This window comes from Cyanistes caeruleus, chromosome 8 (assembly GCF_971803275.1).
Source record: "Cyanistes caeruleus chromosome 8, bCyaCae1.hap1.1, whole genome shotgun sequence".
Taxonomy (NCBI): Eukaryota; Metazoa; Chordata; class Aves; order Passeriformes; family Paridae; genus Cyanistes; species Cyanistes caeruleus.
Window position 1 is genome coordinate 2517509 of NC_141708.1, and position 24644 is coordinate 2542152.

Consider the following 24644-nt stretch of genomic DNA (forward strand, 5'->3'; position numbering starts at 1 on the left):
CTTGCAGAAACAGAAGTTCCCACCTGCAATAATGGCAGTGATAAATATTTGGGCATTTTCCTGCTGCCACAGACATTATTTTGAAGCATTTTTTTGCCAATCAAGATGCAGTAAGGTATTTTAAGTGACAAACTTTGCTTCCAGAGCTCCTGGAAAAGATGTGCCACCTCCTTCATCTGTGACTTAGGGAGTTCAGAGCCTCCCTAAGCAGCAAAACTGATTTTAGGTTTTCCAAGCCAGGAAAAGCCCGTGCAAAATGCAGAGTTCTGATATGGGAATTTAGAGGTGAAAAGCAGTTTATTTAGTCTTCAAACCTTGTTTTACCTCAAGAAGTATTTTACAGATCCTGATTTGATCTCTGACAGTTCTGTCTCAGTCAATAGAAAACTTGTTTTAAAAGGAAAACCTTTCCAGCACTGATTCCCTGCAGGGAAATCCCTTTGGGAAGAAAATCAGAAGGGTTTTCATAGAGATCACAGCCAGAATCCAGCCCTGGGTGTGGCCTTTTGGATCTGAAGGACAAGAAAGACGGAGAGAGAATCTCCACTGGAGACAGGGAATAGCTTCTCACTTCCAGAGGACACAGATGGGATTTTGGGAAGGAATCCTTTCCTTGGGAGGGTGGGGAGGGGCTGGGATGGAATTCCCAGAGCCCAGGGTTGGACACTGGGGCTGGGAGCACCTGGGACAGTGGGAGATGTCCCTGGGTTGGAATGGGATGGGCTTTGAGGTTTTTCCAAACCATTCCATGATTCTGTGATTCCAAGATCGCAGCAGCTCAACTGAAATTCACTTTGCAAAAGGTTTATTTGTTAGGAAGTTGATGATAACACAGTGGGAATAGACACAAAGAGTTCCGTGATTCACAAGCGCTTTGCACCAACTTCTATAAAAAGCAGGCGAAAAAATTAATGAGATGTTTTAGCAACACCATTTCTCATGTTTCTAAGGGTCTTTTAACAAAAAAAAAAAAAAAAAGTCCATTTTAACCAAAAAATGCTTCTCTTTTAAAAGCTCCACACAGTGTCAGTGTTGAACAGTGCCCTTCAATGGAACCCACAGTGCTTAGGAGCTCTCAAGGTCAGTACATTTATTTCTGGTTTTCTAAATGCAATTGCCTTTCCTCCCTCTGCTACACTAAACATTATTTCACTGAAAATCTACAGAACAGCCCTCAATAAATCTGTTTCAGGTATCTTGGGTTACACATCTATTAATGCCGATAATAAAATTATAAATGCAGTCATAAAATACAGAAAACAACTGTATTTATGGGAATGGCCAGTACTCAAACAGTAAAAAATAAAAAGGAAAAGCCATTAAAAAATGGTTTTAAAATAATTCTGCAAAAATGCAGCAATGAATATGGGAATATAACCCTGGTGCCAGGGCCTCACCACCCTCACTGGGAAGAATTTCTTCCTAACATCCAATCTAAATCTCCCCTCCTTCATTTTAAAGCCATTCCCTGTTTTCCTCTCGCTCCATGCCCTTGCATGGACTTTTTTCCTTCAAAAAGCCACTGAGCAGGAACAATAAAACCAAACTTATTATGATGAGAAATCCTATTTTATTTATCAGACACAATTAATGTTGGAAAATGCCACGTAAAATCAGAGCAGGAAAAGAACTGAAGGAAAAGATACCCTTAAAAAGGAAATAATAATTGGAGACAAGTGGAATTCCCAGGAACTGGGCTAGCCCACAGGTGTTTGGGATATTGGCTCTGCAGCACTGAGGTATCTCTATGACAAATTATGGGATTAAGAGGAAGAGAAATGATCTTTTAAATGATAATCCTCACACCAGACAGGTGATGCTGCCAGATGAATACACTCCTAAAAGCAACAGCCATTTTGAAGACAAATTATCCCACTTTTGGTGCTTCTCATACACCTGTTTTAAGGTAAATTATTTAGCAACTGCTTTATTGAGGGGCTCAGCAAGCTTGAGAGATAAGAAACATATATAATCCAAATTTAATTGATGAAACCACGCAGTTCAGAGATCCCTGGATTAAAAAGCTCCTTGCAGGAGGAGATCTCTTTGGGGAAGCTTTTGCATTTTGTAATTAATTCCTACCTTTGGTTCACTCAGTACATCAACCATCACTCCATACCCCGGGGGCTGCTCCCTTCCCGAGCTTTTGGGGCAGAGCACAGTGGATATGGGGAGGTTTATGGCATGCAGGCTCTGATGTGGTGCTGTTCTCAGCTCTCAGAGCTGCAGAAGGTGACCCAGTCCTTGCAGACAGGAATTACTGCCAGGCTCTCATCACTGGGGAAAATAAAGGCAGGGCTCTCTCCACAATTGCACCATTTGGAAATGAAATCCCCAGCACAGGCAATGTTCTCATCCCCTCCTCCCCAAAGAGCAGGAAAAGTGATGAAATACACAAAGACTGATAACAGGCTGGTCCTTTGTTCTGACTTCTCTCACTTTAGCTCAGTTTTCCTGTGCTACTTTATGTTATGGCAGCAAAATTAATGGTATTTACACAAATACAAGTATCAATATGGCAAATAAGAGAAATACAATTTTCACACAGGTCACATTTCAAGTGAGAATTTCTGTTCCAAAATTGACAGATAAGAGGAGCTGAAAAGATTAATACCCAATAGCAGCAAACAGGGGATTTCACAGGAGTGAAATTGCTCTTCACTGCCTACAGGAATGTCCTCACCTTACCTAGCTCTTCCCTTGGAATTTCACTCCCAAATCACCCCAGCCATGGCAGGGACACCTTCCCCTGTCCCAGCTGCTCCAGCCCCAATGTCCAGCCTGGCCTTGGGCACTGCCAGGGATCCAGGGGCAGCCCCAGCTGCTCTGGGAATTCCATCCCAGCTCCTGCCCACCCTCTCAGGAACAATTCCTGCCCAAAATCCCACCCAGCCCTGCCCTCTGGCACTGGGAGCCATTCCCTGTGTCCTGTCCCTCCATCCCTTGTCCCCAGTCCCTCTCCAGCTCTCCTGGAGCCCCTTCAGGCCCTGGCAGGGGCTCTGAGCTCTCCCTGGAGCTTCTCCTCTCCAGGCTGAACAATCCCAATTCTCCCAGCCTGGCTCCAGAGCAGAGGAGAGGAGTTTTATCCTTGTCCCACATATACAAGCTGTCTCTTGCACAATTTACTTTACCTGTAACTTCTGCAGTTGTTCAATTTTATAAAATGTGTGCAAGGTTTGCAAGGGGCAGAGGAAAATTTCCACAGCTCTCTCCTTTTCCAACAGAGATCCATAAGCCCAGGTTTCTGTATTTTCCAGGAGCCTTCTGCAGGTGTTTGGAGGAGCAGCCATATCTGCATTTTATGCCCTCTCAAGAAACACAGACCTGTTTAATACTTTGCATTTAATTAAAGGGAGCAGGGAATGCCTCATCTGCAGAACGTGAACATGAGAATATGTGGGCTGAGTCTTCGAGAATGACCCAATTCTTCCCCAACATTATTAAATTTGAATTTTGTTTCTTATTAAACTCACAGCAACTCAGAAGACTTTGGGGGATTCTCTCAGACAAGCCAGTGCTAAACAATGTGCAGTCTCCAGAAGAGCTTCAAAGGTGCCTCATGAAAAGAACATGAAATCAATCTCTAAGCTGCAATCTAAGCAAAAGGAGATGAACTTTTCTATTGTGGAAAAGTGAATTAATTAAACCCCTCTTTTATTACGATTTGGGACGATGACCAAAACGTTCAGCAGGATAAGCTCCAACAGGATGCTGCTGATAAAAAGCTCTTTATCCTGTTCCTGCCTGAGCTCAGCAGAAATCCAACCCCAACAGGACAAAAGGAGACCATCAACGAGGTAAAGGACAAACTTGCTGAGGTAAAGGAACCAGAGTGGAGCCAGGAGTTTCCTGTCACACACAAGATTTTTGCTTTTATATTGATTTTGGATCAATAACGTATTTAGAAGTTAAGAAACGAGCTGAACATGGTAAAACATCTCATTCCCTTCTCCATTCCATGGAAAAGCCAAGATCATGGAAGCCCAGACTGGTTTGGGTTGGAAGGAACCTTAAAGCTCATCCCAGGGCAGGGACACCTTCCCCTGTCCCAGCTGCTCCAAGCCCTGTCCAACCTGGCCTTGGGCACATCCAGGGATCTCCTCCTGAAGGAAAGAACGGAATATTTGCTCAGGAAGCTCTGTTGCTTCCAGATGAAGCTAATGCAAGTTTCCCTGTCCTTGCAAATCAACCAAAACCCATCTAAAATATTTTAGGAGAATAACTTCTTTATTTTCTCACTAAACCAAAGGTACAAAACATGTTTTGGCAGTTTTCCTCCTGCTCTCCAGCACACTCCACGTATTCCAGCAGCAACAAAACGTTTTGAAGTGCTTATTTTCCACCACCGAAATAAATTCCCACTTATAATTGAATTTTATTTTCCTCCCCAACTTTGTTTTGGCAGAAATCAGAAGGGAAAGAAGTAAATCCCTCCCAAATAAGGAGTCGTTTATCACGTTCTAACAATAGCACTCCCACATTAACAACGGGATTAGAGATGGATATTCAGCTCTGGAATTGCTTTCCCCTAACTACAGCCCCGGCGTGTGGGCAACAAAAGCAACTTAAGTTGAGAGATGTTTTTTAATTACACATCCACACTTAAATAAGAACTAATGTCTCCTTGGAAAAAGCAATTAAATCCGAACCAAGATTAAAATCAGTGGTTTGAAACATTCCAGAGTGAAAATCAGCTCCTCGGGCTGCAGGGGCAGGACAGGGAATGTTCCTGGCAAGGGCTTGGTTTGCTCCAAGAGTTCAGCTCAGCCTTCCCTCACCATTCCAAGAAAATGCATGGATATCCCATGACACACAGCCCTTTTTTCTGTATTTTTCCCCCCATCTGGGCAGTAACAACAGGACCAAGCAGAATCTCTTTTCCAGGTTCTGATTTCCAGGTTCATGCCCAAACTCATCCAGGATTTCCCATCCCAGCCCTGGAGATCCAGGAATTTTTCCCAAGGGGAAATAAAATCAAACCAGCAAAGGCAAAGCAGGTTTGAGATAGATTCAAAATATAAAATAATTATTAAGAAATTACAAAAAACCCCTAAAATCAGTGCACAGGCTACTGCAAAACCTCAATGGAATGGTAGGGAGTGGAACTAAATTTTTTTTAAGGCCCCTCCCAGCTCAAACCATTGTGTGATTCCCTGATTAAAATATTGTAGAATTCATATATTTCTGTATTTCTATATGTTACAGTGCTACTTAGATATACTAAAAATACAAAAAATGGGAAAAGAAAAATACCAGAACATCCCAATTATTCCCAGGGCCCATCTTTAGATTTCAAAACATGAGTGAAATGTTTTATTCCTACTTTAATGCAACGGGGCCATTATTTGGGAAGTACTTTCCTGGTGTAATTTCCATGCATTTAAAACCATCCCAACTAATTTTTTTGGGAGGCACAACATTTGAAACCACAGCAGAAAATCAAACAACCCTGAGTTCTGGCAGAGCCTGCAACACTCATCCCACTCTTGACATTTGGCAAAAAATGGGATTTTTAACGTCTCTTGATAGGGCTGAAAAATACTTATCATCTGTTGAGGAGGTAAATGTAAGCATTATTTTAAAAATGCTTTAAAAATACCTCAGAAAAGCTACTTAGAGCAAGACAAAATGTTTTTCAGAGCCAAGGAAGTAGCTGTGATTAGGTTGTCCCTATAAGTAACTGTGAGATATATGCACGATTTCTGCATAAAGAGAGTACAAACATTACCCAAAGTCATTAAAGGCTAGGCAGGAATTAATATGTTTACAATTCAAGCCAAGTAATAAATATGAATATATAAAAGGCAAATACTCATTGCATCCCTGTGAATTATTAAAATTCTTTCTTTCCTTAATAAATGGAAAAATTAACATGTACAAGCATGCTGCTTTTTCCAGTTACTGGGGTTTGGTTTTTTTTCTAGGCAGGAATCTTATCCTTGTAACTTTTGATAACACCTGAAATTTAAGGGAAAAAAAAAATAAAAAATAAAAAAGGCCAAACAGGCAAAATTATAAATTTATATATTTTATATATTTATATTTAAATATTATATATTTATATATTTAAAGTTCAAGTTTGTTAAACTAAAATTTTATATTATAAATATAAATATAAATATTATATATAATATAAATAAATAAAATAAATAAAAATATTTAATATAATATAAATATTATATATATTATATATATAATTGCTTGTTAAATTAAATATATATTTAATATTTATATTTAAATATTATATATTTATATATTTAAAGTTCAAGTTTGTTAAACTAAAATTTTATGAAAACCCCCTCATCATGAATTGCCTGTTAAATGAGCTCCTGTGGAATATCAAGGCCAGGCTGGATGAGGTTTGGAGCTACCTGGGATGATGGAATGATCATTAAAATATTAATATTAAATTAAATAGATATTAATAAATTTAATAAAAATTAATCAAAATTAAGAAATCTAATATAATAAAACTTGTTTGTTGTTTAATATAATAGTAGAAATAATTAAATTTAATAAAAATAAAAAAAATAAAAATAAATTTAATGAGAAATATTGAATTAAATAAATATAATAAATATAATAAAATATTAAAATGATAAAGATCTATGCTCTTTAAGGTTCCCTCCAACCCAAACCATCCTGGGATCCCACAGTGACAAGAGCAAGGGGTTTGTCCTTTCTGCCCCCCAAGATGTGTCAGCTATCATGATGCCACCACCTGTCCATCTGTCACCACCTTCAGTCCCCAGGAGCTGTCCCACAGGACATCAAGCCCCTCATCAGATCATCAATTGCTGCAGGTCTAATCTGTCACTTGGTAATGGCTGTGAAATAACAAAATTACACTTCCAAACAAAGCTCCTCAGCTCATCGCTCCAGCTCATCCTCCTGAGGACGAGCTGAGCTCAGATAAAGCCCTGGTGATGTTTCCTACCAGGCTTCAATAAAAGCTTTGATTTCCATCAGCTCACAGAGAAACAAAACAATTCCATAAATAAACTGAGTCTCTGCAGCTTGAGGGGAACATCAGAATAGCAGGAGGAATGAGAAGGGCCACCAAAGTGACAGCCTGGAGAAGGCTCCAAGGAGAACTTCTTGTGGCATTCAGTATCTAAATCTCTCTTGGAAGAGAGATGGAGAGAGACTTTCATCTTCCCACTGCCAGAGGGCAGAGTTAAACCGGGCATTGGGCAGGAATTGTTCCTGGCAGGGTGGGCAGGCCCTGGCACAGGTGCCCAGAGCAGCTGGGGCTGCCCCTGGATCCCTGGCAGTGCCCAAGGCCAGGCTGGGATAATGCAAGGTGTCCCAGCCTTAATGTCCCTCCTAAACCTCTCTGTGACAAGGGATGGAGAAGCTCCCTCCCAAGAACGGGACACGAAGTCCCAGATTCTCCCAAGAAGGCACAGTGAGGATGGATTTACATTTTCCTGAGGTTTCCAAATCCACAGCAGTGGGGATAAAAGGAGAGCACAGCTGTTGCTCACAAATTTCACTGCTTCAGAACCAGGAGGCAGCAGCTGAAACCAACAGGAGATGAATTTCAAACAAATATGAGATGGGACTTTTCATCTTGGCATTCCTTTTTCCCACCCAGGGAGCGATGGGAGCTGTGCCTACAGAGGGGACAGGCAGCAAAAACATTCCCCACAAGGAAATGCATGAAGGCAGGAGAAGGAAAGTCTGGAGACGAGGAGCTCCATTCCACCTCCCATCCAACAAACCTCCCCATCCACGCTTGGGCACGCTGACAAGGGAAGGATGTGGCTGCACCCAAATTATTGGGGTTTATTTTGGCATCACTTTGAATTCCCAGAAGTAAATTGAGGAAGTGCCATATTATTATCAAATTATAACTTTATTTCTGGGTTTTCAGAGATTTCATCCTTCCAGTTATTGACCTTTTCCATAATACTGATGGACACCCCTTGGATATAAAGCAGCTGCTAATTATGCTACTCAACCACTGCTAAGTATTAATATTTAAAGTCCTGAATTTCTTTAAAAATTGAAGGAAATCAAAATGTGGTGCTGCTTTGAATGGTTTTTAATTCAGTGTCCCCAAACCATAAAGGACAGAGCCATTTTTCCTGCACTGTGTTTTGAAGAGCCACAGACCAAGGATTAAGAAGGACTTCACGTGGCCTCTGCTGGCAATTGTAAACTCATTTAATGTCATTATCAGGCTTCCCATATTTTTCAGAACAACTTTTTGAAATATCTTGGGCTTTTAGGATTTCCAGACTTTGCAAAATAATTTCTGCTCCTTTCTTAAGGTAAAACTCAGTCACAGACATTTTAATACATAAAAGAATTAGGTCTTTGCACTCAGTCAGGAATTCAGCATATTCTTATTTGCACAAGGCAAGTTTCTAGGTCATTTTATTTAGAAAAAAATAAGTAAGGGAGGAGAAGCTCTTAATTGTGAGCATATGGCTCAATTTTAGGTGCCCATGATGCTGCAAACTGCCTCTTTACATCCTTTTTTATTCTCTGCCATCATATTTCTCTGTCATGTATCAAAGTTATTAAGTGCAATTTTATTTTGGCACCTGCTTGGGGATTTTAGAAACTACACTGAAGAGTTCATTCCTGAACATTATGGCCAAAATACTTAATCTTGGTTTAGGCTCAGAGCAATAGAAATGGTGAGTTTAATTCTATTTGCACTGTTCAATATTTCTCTCTTCCATAATTTTGTAGGATTTTCATTTTTCACTTGTTTTACACATTTAATTTGAGCTTGATTTTTTTTCTGTTAAGCACTAGGCATTAGGAGCAGGCTGCTCTCTGGGCTTCTAACTTGAAGGCAACATGCAAAAGCACATAAAAGTCTGTGTTTTTATGCTATGTTCAAATTTTAAATAGTTCAATATTTCAAATGAGAAAACCTTCCTGAGGCTTTGGGAGTTTACATTACTTTATAACATCGAATGTTCTCCAGTTTGACAGAAAAGTTGCATTAAATCCTCCATCTAATGAAATCAATGTTGTATAAATAATATATTATTGCACCAAAGAGCCAATAGGAATCAGATGCAAGTATGGCCATTATTTGTTGGATTTGCCTTTTTTCTGCCCATAAGTGGAGTTTGAAAATGGCATTCATGCTCATCCCACATTTCATTAGGTGCTTAAATCTGAAACCATTTGTCTAAAGGCAATCAAAAGTATGACCAGACTTGTTATTTTTTATTTTTAAGCAGGGCAGGATTTTTTCCCTTTGCCATAAAGCAGTCCAGAAAACCCTGGAATTTGGGAAGGACATCAAATAAACGAGACAAAGCAAAATATTAGCAAAGTTGGCAGAATGTTCCTTTAAAAACATTCCCCCACACTTCCAGCTCCTCAAGACATCTTAACAAGGATGTAATTTCCCATTTGCTCTCAGTGAGCAAATCAAACAGGGTGATTTATTATTCAGATGGGCACAAAGGATTTGTGAAATGCAAAAAGAAGGGCTCTAAAAGCACAAGTCATCAGTAATGACGACAGCCTGAACTGCCTTTCAAATATGAACAAAATGCAGCCATTTAGGGGCTCATACATCACGCTCTCCCAAAGCTTTCATTTATTTCCCAACTGTACAGGCTGCATGAAAATGGAACCAGAATTTGGCAACCTTGATCAGGGAAGCGATTCCACGCCACGAGAGCAGCTCACAATCCCCATCCTTGGAGGAACAACCAAGGCTTTCCAATCACCAGTTCAGTTTCCTTCCCAAAAACATCTGTGTGCTGAAAAGGAACTTTTCTGAACCATAAACACAGCGAAAATATGACACAACTCCCACTCCTATCCCAAGAAAACTCAGATTTTCTTGGTATCTCCAGCAATTTGGGCTCCTGCTGAGACAGCATTCAACTGGAACCCAAAATCTCAGCTTAAGCTGGTGAGACCTGCTGTTATATTTTTCTTCCAATGATCTGTACAATGGGAAACTGAGAGAGAGAACTAAATCCTGTTCATTCTTATCCTAACGAAGCACAGAAATAACCATCAGAGCTAATGAGGTTACTCAGCATTTTTCTTCCCCGAGCAGAAAACCCACAAAGAGCAGTTCCCTCCATCAGCTGTTTAACATTTCAGCTGCACACAGGTATTAGGGGTATTAGACACATATTCTTAAATCCACTTTCTCTTCAGAATGTTCTTTTATGTAAAGAGATGTGGAATTAGTACTTTATAGATAAAGGACAGACATCAGCAGAGGCTCAAATGAATTTTCCAAGCTCATGGAAAAGACTTATTATGGAGAAAGACACTCCAGCAAATCTCCCAATTTTCTGCCAAACTTGACTCCAAGAGACCTTATTTCTCTGCATCCCAGCCAAGCAGAAAATATAGAAAATATCCTCCCCCAAAGCAAGGAGCACCTCCGAGGATTGGACTGCATGAAGACCTGTTTGAAACTCCAGCCAAGTTTGCCTTCACCTCAGCTGGAGCAGAGGAGCATATTTAACATCCCTCTGTTTCTCTTCTAATGGCAGGTTGGAGGAAATAAAGAAATAAATTACCAATTTAGCCCAGAAAGCCAGGCAGTTATCATCTAAAGGCATGGAATTAACCAATTAATTAATGGGAATGAGGGTTCAGCAATGTGAAAATACTTGGTTTTAGCAAAGACAGAATGACAGCACTGGTCCCAAGTGATTACAGAGAGAAAAGGCACAACTTTGTCCCCAGCTTCACTTCAAATCAAGTGAACTTCACCCTTCTTTCATCTCCAACACAGCTGGGAATTCTGCCATAAATTGCCTGGTCCTAAAGAATTAACTTCCCTGGGAACCCAGCTCAGGCATGTAGTGTTGGGACTTAAATTATGCCTCTTAATATAATTTACTTCATGTAGATCTGAAAATCCCATTGGTGCTGGTTTATCCTCCTCCTTCCCCACACTGGGGGTCACCAAAACACCTGGCAGGTAACTCGAGCTCTGGCTGCCACGTGCTTTTCCCTGAGCTGCATCTGAGCTTTCCTCCACGAGATCTTCACAGACTGTTCCAAAAAATTACATTTTAGCGTTCCACTGTTGGAGCTGCATGTTCTAGAGGAGCATAATCCTACAAAGCAGCTGCTCAGCAAAAATATCCCCCCCAGGAAAAGCATTCACTGGGACAGTCCTTGAGCCAAAATCTGAGTGTGGGGAGGACATGCCCGGCTGACCCTACCACGACCATGCAGATGTGACCTCAGAAATTGAATATAAGGAAAAAAATCAAGTAAAACCTTCAGTCTGTAACACCAGGTTGTGATGAATATTTCTAAATACACTCTGAATTTATTATGCAACTAGCAGTGAGGGAGAAGGGCCCTCACTGTACTTCCCCACAGAGAATTCCATTCCAGAGCCCGGGTTTCTCACTCCCCCCGAAATCCAAGGCAGGACTTCCACCTGCACATGTCACACCAAGCAAGCACTGCAGCCCCAAGCAGCACTCACTCCTCCCTGACAGACACTGGGAAAAAAAGCCAAGGAAGGTAAGGACACTCCATGAGAGAAAAATAAATTTGTAACCTAAAACAACTACAATTAATTGTCTCTTTTCTCTTTGCACCTTCCCAGGCTGAAGCCCAACCCCTCTCTCCCCTCTCAAGCATCTATTCAATGCTACATTTCATTATGCAACAGTTGTGCTCAGCACTTTTAAAGGCTAAAAAATTGGCAAATGGGATGATGAAGCATTTCCCGTTTCCCAGTGTATTTACTTCTGTGTGCTGTTACAGTAACACAAACACAATAATAACAAAACACTTGATTTTTCACAAACCCTGATGTAAAAGATCCCTGTATACACCAATGGTGTCAGTAGCTACACACGAATCTGGTCCACATCAGAAAGTACTTTTTAATTCCCTAAAAAGCTCCAGAAGATGCTGTACAGTTTGTAAGTGGGGCATATGCATAATGCTGTGCAAGACTAATCAGCCCTGAGACAACAGCTTCTAAATATCATTATGGAGAAGACAAGAATGATGTTTAACTGCTGCTTCTGTCAGAGAGATTCTCCTTTCAAGTCACTCAGGATATCGAGTTATAGTATTTGCTTCCAGTAATCATGGGCTGGATAAAGTCACATTTTCAGCTTGTGAAAAAGCAACAGCATCTCCCACCACTGATCTGTTTGCTCTGAGGAAGTAGCCTGCGTTTTTTTCAGACGTGGTCACCCTACCATGTAATTTTATCCATGTCTGTATCCAGGCTGCAGCCAAAACCACATTTATTTTTGTAGAGAGAAATGCACAGAGGACCTGGAATACAGCAAGTCAGCACTGCTGGAAAGAAAAACAGAAAGAAAAAAACAACAGCGTGGTGGTTGCTGTTGCATCAATAAGCAGGTCGATATTTAAGTTCCTTAGAAAAAAAATAAAACCCTGATAAAATCCCGTGAGAGATGCTAAGTGGGATGAAAGCTGTGACACTGGTGAGCAGCAGGTGATGTGGGGGCACACCCTGGCACCCTCATTTAGGGATCAGCAGCAGAGATGAGGAACAGAGGGAAGAGGGCAATGGGAATACCTGGACAGGTAAGAGACAGGGAGAGCAACGGAGCTGCCCTCTGCTGACTGTCTGCTTTGTTGAACACTGCTCTGATCCAGCCCTGCTCAGCCACAGCGCGATCCCACCGGCCAGGCTGGCTGTGAGCTGTGTGTGCCAGCCAGATCCACAGGGATCTCCTGCCCAGCACAGCCAGATCCACAGGGATCTCCTGCCCTGCCCAGCACAGCCAGATCCACACAGATCTCCTGCCCAGTACAGCCAGATCCACATGGATCTCCTGCCCTGGACAGCCAGATCCACAGGGATCTCCTGCCCAGCACAGCACAGCCAGATCCACACAGATCTCCTGCCCAGTACAGCCAGATCCACATGGATCTCCTGCCCTGCCCAGCCAGATCCACAGGGATCTCCTGCCCAGCACAGCACAGCCAGATCCACAGGGATCTCCTGCCCTGCCCAGCCAGATCCACACAGATCTCCTGCCCTGCCCAGTACAGCCAGATCCACACAGATCTCCTGCCCTGGACAGCACAGCCAGATCCACAGGGATCTCCTGCCCTGCCCAGCACAGCCAGATCCACATGGATCTCCTGCCCTGCCTAGCACAGACAGATCCACACGGATCTCCAGCCCAGCACAGCCAGATCCACACGGATCTCCTGCCCTGCCCAGCCAGATCCACAGGGATCTCCTGCCCAGCACAGCACAGCCAGATCCACAGGGATCTCCTGCCCTGCCCAGCCAGATCCACACAGATCTCCTGCCCTGCCCAGTACAGCCAGATCCACACAGATCTCCTGCCCTGGACAGCACAGCCAGATCCACAGGGATCTCCTGCCCAGCACAGCCAGATCCACACAGATCTCCTGCCCAGTACAGCCAGATCCACATGGATCTCCTGCCCTGCCCAGCCAGATCCACAGGGATCTCCTGCCCAGCACAGCCAGATCCACACAGATCTCCAGCCCAGCACAGCCAGATCCACAGGGATCTCCTGCCCTGCCCAGCCAGATCCACAGGGATCTCCTGCCCAGCACAGCCAGATCCACACAGATCTCCAGCCCAGCACAGCCAGATCCACAGGGATCTCCAGCCCAGCACATCCCCATGCCCAGGCTGGCAGCATCGTGGTGCCCCGGCCGCTGCCGCAGCACCGACAATTCCGTGCTGCAATGAGCTGCTCCTAATTAACTCCAGAAATCAGCCAGCACTCGAGCCAGTGCTGCTGCTGCATCGTGTCCGTGGATGCCTGGACTCATCCAGTGCCCAGCTCGGCCGTCCCTGCCTGCTGTGCCGTGGAGATCGTGGTGGAACATTTTGGGCTGGTCCAGCCGCTCTGTTCTGCCACTTCAAATCAGGGCTCGCTTCAGTAACCCCCAAAATCAATAACCTACATGGACATCAATGGTGAAGGCAGTGCTGTGACAGAGGAACTCCATGGCCCACACCTGCTGGCACCTGGGCTAGGGGAGTTTCCTGCTGGAAAGTATTTATTGAACAGCAGAACTCCTGGGGATCTCAGAATGAAACACAGACCCAACGCTTCCCAACTCGGACCAGTTCTCGTGCCTCTCATGGCATTTTCTGTCACTCAGCTCAAATACACGTGACCTATTTAAATTACACCTTTCTTTTTTCTTTTTTTTTAAGTTAAAAACATCATTGCTAAACTCTCTTTGAAATGAGAGAAAAGGAGGAAAGATGAGATTCAAGTTTCACGCAGATTATCACGTTGATCAACCTGCTCTGCCGAACGGCTTCGCTCTGAACTCGCGTCCATCTTACACAAGGTTTAAAAGCAAATGGGAGCAGCTACTCCTTTAGCACCTTAAACACTTTCCCTCCCAATAAAAGGCAGCCGTGTAGCTTTAACCCAGCGCTTCGCTGAATTCCCAAGGGCTCAGCATCACCCACTCTGCGGCTGCTCCATCGCTCCCGTAGCTGGCAAGCTGCGCTGCGCGGGGATGCTGTGCACGGCTCCCTTATTAATGAACCCCCGCTCACAGAAACCCGAGCAATAACCGAAGCTCCTCAGCCAGCTCCGGCTCCGCGTTTCTCCCCTCCTTGTGCGCGGAGCATCGCTCCATCCATCCCACCTCCCCCGCCCGCCCCCGCCGCCGGCCCGGCCCCCGGCTCCTCCTCCCCGCTCCCGCCCGGCTGGGGGACGCCCGCCGGTCCCGCTCAACAAGTTCCCCTCGGCGGGGAGCCGGCCGAGGGGACCCCCCGACAGCGAGCCCCCGCTCAGCCCATGAGGGCAGCGGGGGAGCGCGGCGGCGGCGGCGGCGGCTGCGGCTCCTCCGGCGGCTGCGGCTCCTCCGGCGGCTGCGGCTCCTCCGGCGGCTGCGGCTCGGCGGCCCCGCGGCAGATGCGCCCCGGCGCCCAGGCGCTGACGCCCAGCTCGCCCCGGCGGCTGGAGGGAGATGCTCGCCCAGACCGCCGCTTCTGCGTGAGGAAGCACAAGGTAAGGCGCTGCGAGCCCCCGGAATAGCCCCGTCCGCTGGTTCTGCCGGCGGAAAACTTCGTAGGGATGAGGAGAAAGGCTGGCGCTGAGCGCCAGGGTTATGCAATAGCGTATGGAACGCCTGGGAACGGCTCCTGCATCCAGTAACTTTCGTGACAGATTAGGAGAGAATATCCCGATACGCGACTTTCTTCTAGAAAAATACCAGCGTTTCTTTGCCTGCTCCCCTTCCAGCGGTGCCCGGGAGGGGAGAGGGGAAGCTGGAGGATTTTTGGAGGATGCACGAAGTGCTTTGGCTTTTCACGCGGCTGATGGCGAGGAACTACCGCTGCTTATTAACTTCAGCCGTCCTAATGAAGTGTCCGTACAGCGGCCATGGAGGAACGCGGGATGTGTTCATCCCTGAACTTGCAGTACGGCACTTCATTAAAAGCCTAACCAACCCAAAAATCCTCCTCGGGGACGGAAGCTGCTGCTGCTGTTCAGTGAACTGTGCGGGGTTCTCCCGATTCAACACACCCGAGTCCCCCATCACCATCACCGACCACGCAGAAACCGGGGATGCCGTGGGAAAAGGGGACAAAAGGCAGCGGAGAAGCGTCCCCAAAGTCACGGTCCCTGCATCCTGCGGGGCATCCCGGGCTGCCCGCTCTGCTGCTCCATCTCGCCTCCCTCGCCGGTAAAAATCCTCTGCCGTGACCTCGGCACTTGCCGCCGTGTTTGTGGAGAGTTACGGCAGCGAGGGGATGCAGGGCTGCAGTTCCATGGCATCTGCCCGGGGGAGGCGGGGGGGCCGCCAGCCCCGGCTGAACAGGGACACCTTGCACTGCTGGAAACAGGGAATTTATTCCCGGCTTGTGTCACCGTCTCCCGAGGGCTCTGTCCCAAGGGAGCTGTGCCCCCAGCTCAGCCGCGGCTCGGAATAGGGAATGGAGCGCTTTGCTTTGACCTTGTGGGTCTAAGCAGCTTAAAATCCCGCACGGAGGAGAATTTAACTCGTTAAGCTCTAAAAATGGGAAATCTGGCAAGATCTCTTTTTCCCAGCCTCGGAGAATCCTTTCTTTTTCCCCCAGCCGAATGCTGGCAAGTGCTAAGGAAAGGCAAAGCAGTAACAGGTCATGTCTGATATAAACTGGGGATTTATTCCCTCAGCCTCAGTTAAGTGCTGGATGGTGCTCGGATTCACAGGGCTGCCAGGAATGCTGCACGTATCAAGGTTAAAATCTGGATTCTAGATGGAAAAGCTCCCAGCTAAAAATAAATAAATAAATAAACAAATAAATAAATAAATGAAAATAATCACATGATATGCAAACTATATCCTAGCCATGGACTGGGATTAATTTAATGTCAAATTCCAAGCCAACGGACCAACAGTAAAAATAGGGAATCAGGGAGAGGAATGGATCTCCTCACTCTTGGTGTGATGCCTCTTGGTGCTCCACCAGCCTGCTCGTGCCTGGCTGGCTGGACTACAATGATCTGTTCCCTCCGAGTACAAATAACAGTTCTAAGTTAAAAGCTGGATTTTACTCCTGGCATTAAAAATTCATATTTAAATGAAAATATCTCAGGGCTCAGGTATTACTGATTTATCACCTGGAGGGTGATATTCTGCTGTACAGTGGTGGCATAGGGTCCCTGATTCCAGGAGAAATCCATGATGAAGATTGTTAATCCAGAGACTCAGACTGGATTGTTCCAATTCCAACAGTTCTAAAATAAAATTCCTGCCCCAGAGTTTAAGGTGGTGTTGCTTTGAAAGCATCCTCCCTTCACATGATAGGGAAAGCTGATACTAAATGAGCTTTTTTTTAGGGCTTTTTTGTAAGGATGTCACAATGCCCTTGATGAAAAATGTTTGTTCTTTGGGACTCTGTCATTATCAACGATGTTTTTAACGAGATGCTGGAGATAATTCTAATCCTGGATGGAATCAGTGCTTTTCCCTGGGACTGACACGTGAGAAATGAGCTGGGCAGGAGCAGCACGAGAGAAAGTGTTCAGTTCCTTACGAGGAGGGCGAGCACTCAGCGTTCAGCGCACCCTGGCACTAACTGAGCTCACAAAGGAGCTCCAAGATCCTCGCTGCCTTCTTCCCCACTTAACCACTGCACTGACAGAGCATTTCTGCATCAGGGGAACACACAGCATATTCTACATTCTGATCTAGGTATAATTAACTCAGAAAACAGAGTGGGAAGTTGAGTGGAGAGGAAGACAGGGAAGGGAGATGTGGTGAAGAAGCCCAGGAGCTGCCCAAGTGCCGAGTCACGGAGTGTGCGTCACCTCCAGCGGCCACACACCGCTGCTCACCACCAGCACACTGCCTGGCCATCCAAAAACCCAAACCAGGGATTGTACACAAGGCAAGGAAATACCAACACTAATGTTTGCTTCTGGAGGATTTAAAAGTGAACTTAGTCATGCCGGTCCTTTGCCGTGACTGATGTGGAAACCGGTCAGGGAAACCTGTGAGCTTGCCAAAAATTCCTGCTAAAATGTAAGGATACCTCCACAGAGCTCTTGAGCTATGATGCCTCAAGGCTATTCCTTGTCCAAGCACAGGACAGGGACAACTAGGCATGTGTAGTCCCATAATTCATGCCCACTTGAGGAAATGACAGTAAATCTAGAATACCTGAGGCCATAAAAAATTCACGTGATTATCTGAACTAGCTATTAATAAAAAGCTCTCATATTCTGCTTTATGACAGGCACGGTTTAAAGAACTGCTGAAAATTTGTCTAAGATATTAAAAAACATGTAAGCAACAAATCTATTTTATAGCCCAATACTCCCTTGTATTTTTACTAATCAGTTTGCATATTAAATTTGCTTTATGAAAATGAAATCATGAGCGTATTTTAAGGAAAAAAATCATCTCAGAGTGGTAAATTCAGTGGGAGTTCCACATTCAGCCATCTGAAAACTGGTGCTTGCTTAGAAAATCCTGCATAACCTCTGAACACACACAGGTACAACTCCCTGGGTATTGACACTCAATTTTAAATTGTTATTGACCACAGAGAATGTGCTCAGAGCATTCTCTTATTGTAGTGGCACATCCCCATTTGGAGGTTTACTCCAATTTTACTACATTCAGGCAGAAAAATGATCCATTAATACTCCTGAGAACAGTTCACCCTGTTCATGCTTTTGCTCTGTGTCAGGGTGATCCGTGCCTGAAAATTGCTCCCATTAAGATATCCCAGCACAAGTCTCTCAGGCAAAGAGACCTGTGTGGAAAAATAACAATTCAGTGATCAAACAGCAACATTTGGTGTCCTCTTTGCCTGTTTTTCTCCCCCTTTAGTAGCACATCAGCGGGGCCTGATTTTGCTCCAGTTTTTCCAGCTAAATCCACTGGGTTTGATACAGAGTATAGAGGAGTAAGGGCCATTTTCCAAGTCTGAATTAAACAGAGAAGGATTAAAAAGACTGAAGGCCTTCAAGTCTTGCTATGTTTAGATGCAGAGCCAAACTTCTAAATCATTACAAGAGGTTTCTGTCCTGGCAGGGAAGTGCAGGAGCTCTACCATGTCCCACTCCCCAGAGTTGCTGATACCTGGTCTCAGACTCAGCCCATATCAAAAATAGTTGTTAATCATCTCAGAAACCCCAGCTTTAACTCGTGTTTGTGACATCCATGGGCAAGAGAAGCAGGTTGCTGCTGTTATTTTTGCCTGCCCATGATTGCTGGAGCAATCCTATAAATAAAGCCCACGTAGATACCAAATTAAACCAGTTTAAAAACAAAAGCAGAGGAAGCTCCTTCCATCTGGTCTGAGCGAGGAGGAATTGTCACAAGCTCACAAAAAAAGGAGTCACTTCTTTTGTGCTCTTGCCCACCTTCCCTGCTTGTCTGACAGCTGCCTTTTTCTCCTCTTACATTTTTTTCCCCAGTTCTCACGTCAAGGCTGTGATTGCATTGCTTGGAACAATTTTGGTGAGGTCAAAGCTTATAAAGCCCAAGCACGGTGTAAATGACTTCTTAAAAGCTGGAACAGGGGCTCTCTGATGCTCAAGACAAACCCATTTAATACAGTCCCATTTCAGGACTGTATTTTAAAAGTTCATAACACATCAAGTAGTTTTGGTCTGGTTAGTAACTTCCTGGGAAAAGGAAGAAGAGGGAATTCAATAAAATCCCTAATTTTGGTGTATTTATGAATAAGCACAAAATCTACAACAATCTCAAAGTCTCCTTCCAACCATTAGTAACTGGTTGCTCGTGCCCATTTTGTTATTATATTCATTATTCTCAGCTGCAAATAGAGAAATGAATGAGGAGATACCCACAAGTACAGAAATTTAATTTGTGCATCAGTTGAATACATTTCTGTGTATCAAGGCCATCGGCAAATAAAACACAGCGATATCTCTACGGAGCTGACAAAGAGACAGATAAAACATCCCACTGCTGGAGAGAGTAATTCAGCAGAAATTATGCTTGAACTGCCTGCTGACAGTGATAACACTGATCCCTTCTGGAGACTGAGCCCAAGTTGCTGAATTCCAGAGGAATCCGTGTGTTTCAGCTGAGCAAGCTGCTGAGAAGAACGTGGCACGTTCCTGCATTCCCGATTTGTAATAAAAGCACACAAAGCCACAGGAAAATTGATGCAAGTTATCTGTCTGGTGGCCAGTTGTGGTGCCTTCCCCAGCCAAAAAATATCCTTGAGAGGGTCTTTAATTATTACTTTAATGAACTTCCGAATCATTCCTATCCCAAACAACCCATGCTGCAATCCAGAATCACAGGGTGGTTTGGGCTGGAAGGGCATTAAGGATCATCCCATTCCAATTCACTGCCATGGGCAGGGACACCAGGTTTATTTCTAAATCCTATTCCACGTTTTCCCAGGTCCACCAAACCTGGGAGCAACAAACTCAGCAATTCCACAACACTGTGTGTGCTTCCCTCTTCATTCCTCACGTAGTTCTTCCCACATGGCACCAAAACTGTGTTCCCTGGAATGAGCAATTTCCATCAGAGTCCTCCTGTTTGATGAGAACCTGGGATCTGGGGAGTTTAGGACAACTTCCCCTCACACTCTGAGGAGAATTTGGCTCTTCCTTCCCAGTATTTCAAAAGCATCTTAGATCCAGCTTTGAGGAAGCTTTGCAGCTTTAGGGACTGTAATTCCCCTCAGCAACTGAAGCTTTTTGCTCTACTAAAGCTCTTTTTGGGTAACTAATGGGAATTTTTGTACAATGCTCTAGCAGGAGTCACGTGGATCTGTGCAATTTCCCCAGCACCAGCAAGCTCAGATCCACCGGTACACGGATAATTCAGAATTGCAGCAGAACCAGAACCTGCCTGAAACCAGAAACTTCAGGAATGTGCTCCTCAAGGAGGTGACAAATGACACAGCTCTTATTTGGTGCTGGCTGCTGCCAGCAGTGGAGTGCAGAAACACATCTAGACAGATCCTATTCTCCAATTAGCATCCTGCTAATGATGTCAGGTTTTAGACCTAAATTACCCAGCTGAGTTGTTTAACAACACTTCACACCCTCCCAAGCTTGTCTGCCTGGAATCCTGATCCAAGCAGGAAGAGCTGACAAGGCTCTGATGGCTCACAAGCACGACCCCAGGAATGTCACTGTCATCTCCCATTGCAGGGAGCTCCAGGAGATGGGATCACCTGCATTCCCAAGGGAATGCTCTGATCTGCAGAGCAGAAATTAAGGATGCAGGATCGAAGGCTGCAGCTGGGACCTGCTCATCTGCTTCTTCCCCTTCACCCAACGCTTGAACATCTCTGATGAAGGAACAAAACCAGCTGCAGTTTCTGTAGGTCTCACAGTCTGGCCATCCCTGAGATCCAAGGCTGGACAGGGCTTGGAGCAGCCTGGGACAGTGGAAGGTGTCCCTGCCCATGGCAGGGGTGGGATGAGATGATCTTAAGGTCTTTTCCAACCCAAACCATTCCATGATTGTGTATTCTCAGCACTCAGATCCCTCTGTGCAGAGCTCTGACAGTTTTACAACTCTGTTGGTCAAAGCTAAAGAGCAGCACTGCTTTTTCCCTGTCATTTTCCTTAAACACCCACAAAAACCTATTGATGTCAACTAAGAACAATTAAACTTAGTATTCAGCAGTATTGCCAATAAGGAACTGCCTTAAACCCTTGCTTGTAACAGCTTGACCTTTAAATTATTTACCAGAAAGTCCCATAAAAATGAAAAACCTTCCAGTGCAAGTCCTGTGGCTTTTGGCTAGCTAGGAGAGTGAGAACAGAACTATTAGGGATTCTCCTAGCAACCCATCCTCAGCACCATCCTCCTCCTCCTCCCCCTGGAGCAGGGACAAAGCCTTGCCCAGATTTACATGGCAAAATAATGCTGAAGGAACCTTCCCTCCTCTCGTCCTCGGAGCTGCAGAGCACAGGGAGAAAAATCAGCCTCGCTCTCTTTAACGGTGACATTATTTTTTCCAGTCCACTAAATCCCAGCAAATGTTTGAGATCAGAACACTCTGAATTCACAGGGAGTGAATATCTTGTGACACTGCATTTGTTCCACTGGGAAGTTAATAGTTATTAACTCACCCCATAAGTCTACGCTGGTTTTAGTGCAAGTGCAAATCTCCTGTTAATGGTGCTATTCCTTGCAAAATTCTGTTATGGGGAAAATAACCCTGATTTTCCAGAATTTTATCACGTTGAATGGATTCCTTTTAATTGCATGCATGGAACAATATAGGAAGCAACAAAACCTAAGTATTATTAAAATTTGTGTTCCGAAAGCATAGTAGAGATGTCAAAATTAAAGAGAATTGCCTCTACCAGCTGCATTCAGGAAAACTGGCTTGGTTTGTAAGGAAAATTTTAAGTAGTTTATCCTCCAGTAGATTCCTCTTTTATCTAAAAGTCTCCAGGCTTATTAAATCGTACGTTTTATTTGTTGCTACTTAGTTCTGAAGCTGAAGCTCACAAGAGCATTTAAAGGCATTTATTGGGTATCTCAGCCATTAGCTATGATTTTATACAGAGCCTGCCAATGGATGGGAGAGGGGAAAAGACAAATCCAGTGCCTCACAATCCTGATAATTCCAAAGAAAGACTTCCAAGGCACTTGGAAATGCAGCAGTACGGATGATTTCGGTATTGAGCAATAAATAAGGAAGTTCAAGAGAGAGAAAATTCAAGTTCAGCGCCTCAGGGTTTCAAAACAGAGGTAAAAAAATACTGGTTTGACATTTAGCAGCACTGCTAAGTCTGTTATTCTACATGAACGACTCTGTGATGAAATAAAGACAGGCTGGGCTACCCCATCAGTTTTTCTAATAATCCTCTCATCAGTACTTTTTATTCCCTAAAAACTGGAAATACCTGCACCTTCAGATTTATTTGGAAGTCGGAATTTCTCTTCAGTCCTTTTGTATTAAAACCCTCCAAAAATTCCTAACACAGGCAAAATTTATGCAAATTTTATAATTAATAACTGTCTAAGATAATTTGTATTTTCCAACATTTTTTATCATGACAGTCTTCTTTAATGGACATTACTTTTAAGATGATACTAAATAATTTTTTATGTTTCAAACATAACAACACTGTCAGCTAATTAACAATTAGATTCCTTTGAAATGAATAAAAATACTCATTTAATGAAGTAAAAATGTATGGGATATTTAGGATTAATCTTAGGTTTCTAATCTGGATTTGTTTCTATGAAGTAAACCTGAGTTTCTTTCTGCTCTTTATTTTTAACAGTACAATTGGATAAATATTCCATGGATACACTTATAACTTATAAACATCGAATAGTTTTTGCAAAGTAAGTGGCTTAAGGTGATATTTAGGCATATAAAAATTATATCAGAGGCAGTGGGGATTTCTCAGGAGAATGTCCAGCCTGGAAATATCCAGAAGCCCAAAGATGCTGCAGATCACTTCCCACTTTCCATGCAAAAAGCCAATTATTTACAATTCCCTGCATTATTTTAAGCCCATCCATCCATCCATCCACAAATTCCTGTTCACTCTTAATACGTGCACAGATGTTTCCAGCTGCATCTCCAAAACCTTCATTTGCTCTGGAAACCCAAGGACTGAAATCTGTGCCTTTCATCTGCATTTAGAACCTGGAAAGTTTAAGCCCACTCTGCGTATTAACACATCCTGAATCTGCTTCTGTGTCATAAAACTGACAGAGATAAAATGGAAATTGCAAGGTGAGTTCCAAATTCTCCTCTCCCCTCATTAACCAACCAGTCTGGAAATTCCACTTTGGAATTCTCTTCCCAGAGCAGTGACTTTGCAGAGTTTGGGATGCAGAGTGAAGGTCCTGCAGAGATTTGTGCCACCTAACTGGTGGTTTCCATAATTACCCTGAAGATTTCATACTGATTTAAGGCTTCTCTGTGCATCACTTTTTAGTTACTATTATTATTATTATTATTATTATTATTATTATTATTACTATTATTACTACTATTACTACTATTACTATTATTACTATTGTTACTATTTTTACTATTACTACTACTATTAATACTATTATGATTATGATTATGATTGTTGTTGTTATTATTATTATTATTATTATTATTATTATTATTATTATTATTATTATTATATTTATTTCCATATTCAAACATAGAGGGATGCTGCTTAAGAGTAATCAGCCACAAGTTTATAAACCAATCAAAGCTATAAACCCCAAAACTAAGCTTGTGATTAATTAAATATTTAGTTTAGCAATTCAGCTCTTTGTTTGGAGTAAGTACAGATAAAAAGTTGAACTCCATTATCTGCATGTAATTGGCATCTGCAACTAAAATTCAAATGCAGAGGCTTTATTACCCCCCTGACAGCACAAGGCATAAATTGAGAAGCTCCAGCTCAGATACTTCAGTTTCCTGAAGTATCCAAAACTCCTGCAGAGACGGCGCTGTGGCAGTGCCTAAATAAACCAAAATAGGAGGCAACACTTTGTCCAAACCAACAATGAAAGCCAACAGGAAATATTTTATCAACTCTTCCCTGTGAAGTGTTTAACTCACAATTGACTCTTTGCTCAACTGTTCTTTTATCAGCTGAGCACAGAGAATTCCCCTCAAGAGACACCGGGATCCGAGCAAGGCTTCAAAAAAATACCGACTTCTTTTGGTTGTTGTCATTCTTAATCACAGATATCTCTAAAATTATTACTCCCAGCTACTAGTGGGAATAAAATACTCTGTATCAACTAAATCAATCAGGCCTGTGCAGTTGGGAAAGGGAGACAAGCAATTTGGTGAAGAATCAATTTATTGGCTATTAAAGACATGCTTAAAATTAACTGCAAAATAAAGTTCCCCATGTATCTACTCTGGAGGACTCCTGGTTTCAGCTGGGTGATGAATGGAATGGAATTCCCATGGATTCTATGGGAAGTCATCCCAAACCAACCCAGCTATCCATCCTGCAGCCCCCAAAAATGATGGGATTCAAGTGGAAGGTAAAATAATCTGAAAATTGAGACTGGTCACACATACTAATGAAATATCAAGCCAATATTTGAAAATAAACTGCATGTTAATGGATCCTGCTGTCAAATAACCAAGTGCCCAAAAACTCACTTTGACAACTCCAGGGAATCCTAAGAGATGGTTCTAAAGGGTGATTTTCAGAGCTAACAGCCAATTTTTGTAGCCTTTTTGGGTAAAATCGTGGCTTTTTCAGACA

The 24644-nt window shown here is 43.5% G+C and overlaps 2 protein-coding genes across 3 annotated transcripts in view; one reads left to right on the forward strand and one right to left on the reverse strand.

The window, feature by feature from the left end:
- DOCK1 (dedicator of cytokinesis 1) overlaps positions 1–24644 on the reverse strand; it is a 264360-nt gene that overhangs the window by 123690 nt on the left and 116026 nt on the right. The window lies entirely within an intron of this gene.
- Positions 14881–24644, forward strand: part of INSYN2A (inhibitory synaptic factor 2A) — a 40487-nt gene continuing 30723 nt past the window's right edge. The window contains exon 1 of the mRNA XM_023930037.2: positions 14881–14963. The gene's annotated coding sequence lies outside the window, so the exon portion shown is untranslated. The remainder of the gene's footprint in view (positions 14964–24644) is intronic.